A 3,699-nucleotide genomic window follows, 5' to 3' on the forward strand; every position below is an offset into this window, starting at 1 on the left:
AGAAAGAGTGAGTTTATTCAATGCTAAAATGCGAGAAAAATCATAGAATCATAGAAACCCTACAGTGCAGAAAGAGGCCATTTGGCTCATTGAGTCTGCACCGACCACAATCCCACCCAGGCCCTACCCCCGTATCCTTACATATTTACCCGCTAATCCCTCTAACCTACGCATCTCAGGACTTTAAGGAGCAATTTTTAGCATGCCCAATCAACCTAACCCGCGCATTTTTGGACATTATTAAATAAACATGTGCATATACATTCGCACAGGTGAGAAACGAGATGTGAGTCCATAAATGTTTAAAAAATACATTAATCAGTCTTTGACTTGTCTGTGAGGAATCAATGGTGAAACATTGCGACCATTAACATTCGTGGATCCAGATCTGCAGTTATCCCAGTCCCCGGTGTAATCCTGGAATGCAAATATGTTTGGGATATAACTCACAAGATATAATTCCTGCTGAGATGATAATCAGCTTCCACTATCTCCACAGGAGATGACAGTTCAGTCTGTATTGCTTCTTCCTTTGACATGTTCTTATCTGAAAAAAGAAGTGACGTTCCATTGCCTCTCACTCAGGACTGAGTATAATCCACACAGGAATCTTTCAGACAGTCACTGAATTGACATTCTTAGACTTTACACCTTCAACCATCTGTGGCTTCTGTGGCCCTTTTTAAAAACCATGTCAAGTTCAGTGTGCCCATACATAAGTTGGAGTTTTGACTATTCATCATGACAAGCAAGATGGTCTTTCCGTGTTTAATATCTTTTTCCTTACCGCTGGCTTTTCACTAATCTGACAATTAATATAACACAGCAATTTAATTGAATCCCCTTAAACTTCACTTCCATTTAGGGTTGCCAATTGTGATTATATGTATTACTGGAGGTTTCATCACATGACTTGTCTGCACATCCCAGCCATTAGTCTGGCAGCACATTTATCCTTGTGATGTATTGCCTTCCTACGCAAATTGGACAGCCCAATTGGATTTGGCTTGACTGTCCCCCAACCCCACCTCCCTCATACCCACCCCACCCCCACCCCACTCCATCCATCCCCCACCTTCATTTTTAATATTTTTACATCTGGTGAAGGGGGTCACAACTAAAGGTGATGCTGACAGAAGGGGCATCTCCCTTTCTGTCTTTCTGACAGCAGAAGACCACAAGGCACAGGAGGGCGAAGGACAAAGAGGAGGACAGGAACGATGTTAAAAACAATCTCTCTGCTATAATGACTCCTAGGTTCAACATCCTTTGTGTGATTTACTATCCATCCTTGTTTACCCGTGTATTTAATTTCTAGCTTGAATCAACCTTCAAAGTATCGATTGCAAAATACACTGTGAACTTTAGCAGTTTGATGCTCCTACCGTAATTATTTGAGTTTAATATACATCCAATAAACTGGGCAGGAGACTGTAGCACAATATTAGTATTTCAATCAGCAATTCCAACTTTCTTGAGAGCCAAAATTATACTCCTAGATTTATGGTATATTGGCTTTCCATTCCTCCAAAATGGTGATGAATGTGGGATAAAACCAGGAGTACATCTCAGGAGTCAGATAAACAATGATGTCAATAGGTAAGAGACAAGTTTCATGAAGTAGCCTCTTTTCACCTGAGTTTCACATCAGGCACTCTGTAGGTGTAGCCTGGCGTGAAAAGGGTCTTGATTTTAACCTAGAGCAGGATTTAGGTGGGCAGGAGCCAGGGCTAAAGCAAAACACACTAGCTGCTATAAATTTCAGGCCTGGGCATTTTAATTTTCAGACCTCACTAACAACATATTGGAGAGTTCCTGATCAGCCAATATGAGAATGAGAAGAGCAATCGCCCAATCAGATTGACCTTCTAGGCACAGCCCTGCAGTGGCCAGAAGAGGTATTGCAATTCTGTACTTCAGCCTATGATGTGGAAATGCTGGCGTTGGACTGGGGTAAGCACAGTAAGAAGTCTCACAACACCAGGTTAAAGTCCAACAGGTTTATTTGGAATCACGCGCTTTTGGAGCGCTGCTCCTTCATCAGGTGAATGAAGAGATGGGTTCACAAACACGGCATATATAGACAGAGACACCATTGCAAGATAATGGTTGGAATGTGCGTCTTTACAACAGGTAATCAAGTCTTTACAGGCACAGACAGTGCGAGTGGAGAGAGAGTTAAGCACAGGTTAAAGAGGTGCGAATTGTCTCAAGACAGGACAGTTAATAAGATTTTGCAAGCCCAGGCCAAATGCTGGGGCTTACATGTAGTGTGCCTCAGCCTTGGGACCGCACTTCTGGTAAGTATTAGAGGTCTCGGGGGTCGGAGGTTAGGGGATGCCCTGTTCCAACAGATGCCTGGCAGCCTAAAACTTGAGGCTGGGTATGAAAAACCCTTAAGTGGCCATTAAGTGGCCACTTAAAAGCCTTAATGGAACAAAGGCAGGCTTCCCACCTGTGACCCTGCCCGCTCCACTGTGAAATTGAGTTTAGGGCGGAGCGGGCAAGATCCCAGCAGGAACAGGCAAGATCCCAGTGGGAATCCCATCTATGCAGTTTTACCCTCCCCTTCCTGATGAACTGCTCCTCCATCATATTCAGGAAAATGACTTTGTGCACTGGCTAAAGCCTTTCTGCCAGCCAGCCCAACCCTTCCTGCCTTCTAACAAACACAGCCACTGTTTGACATGTTTGTTGAGGGTGTTGCTGCTGCTGCTCCTCTCCCTATCACTGTTCCTCCATCTAAAGCAATGAAGTACAGATTGTACTCATAATAAATTGCGTGTGCTTAATTAGGATGAGTAAGGAAAACAAAGACTTATGCCTGAATTTTACCGTCCCGCTCTCTACAGGAATTGAAGCTGGTGAGGGGCAGACCATGGATCCACTGGCCTCAGGCGGGATTTTATGGTTTCGGGACGAGTGAGGCCATAGAATCCTGCCCATGATAAAGCAATTGCCAGACTCAAATTTTTTTTAAAATACTTTTCCAATTCAATCAAATTAAGTCCAATTCAGAGTCTCAACAAGTTGAGACATTTCCGATCCAGGCTGACAAGACAGGGCATGCAATCCTCTACCCTGTCTTGGGCCTGATCTACATGAGCCAAGCTGATTGGAGTAGGCAGACGTCTCCGCCTCCAAGGCTTGATCTCATTTGCATCTTAGCCAAAAGGCCGAGATGCCGCTTTTAAAAATTGCTTCATATGAAAATGAAGCTTAAATGCAACCCAATGACCTCAACCAAGTGCAGCATCAGCAGACCATCGCTTCTCAGCCTTTTGGCTAAGATCAAGTGTAGTATGGATCGCCTGCGCTTGGTTGAGGTCATTGGGTTGCACTGCGGCTTTGTATGTTTCATATGAAGCAATTTTTAAAAGCGGCATCTCGGCCTTTTGGCTAAGATGCAAATGAGCCCAAGTCTTGGAGGAGGAACCTCCCCCTTCTCCAATCAGCTTGGCTCATGTAGATCAGGCCCAGGACAGGGTGGTTTGGTCGCTTGCCCTGTCTTGTCAGCCTGGATCTGAAATGTCTCAACTTGTTGAGACTCTGAATTGGATTTGATTTGATTGAATTGGAAAAGTATTTTTAAAAAATCAGCAGACCACACTTGATCTTAGCCAAGAGGCATTGCCAGACTCAAATAGCTCAAATACCTGTTGCCTATCCAATACACACAGTTGGCTGCCTGTCCATGTG

The 3,699-nt window shown here is 44.1% G+C and overlaps 1 pseudogene; it reads left to right on the forward strand.

The window, feature by feature from the left end:
- The first annotated feature begins 3,265 nt into the window (after window positions 1-3,265).
- On the forward strand, window positions 3,266-3,472 carry LOC144496194 (U2 spliceosomal RNA; annotated as a pseudogene).
- The last annotated feature ends 227 nt before the right edge of the window (window positions 3,473-3,699 follow it).

Source organism: Mustelus asterias, chromosome 7 (genome assembly GCF_964213995.1).
Source record: "Mustelus asterias chromosome 7, sMusAst1.hap1.1, whole genome shotgun sequence".
Lineage (NCBI taxonomy): Eukaryota > Metazoa > Chordata > Chondrichthyes > Carcharhiniformes > Triakidae > Mustelus > Mustelus asterias.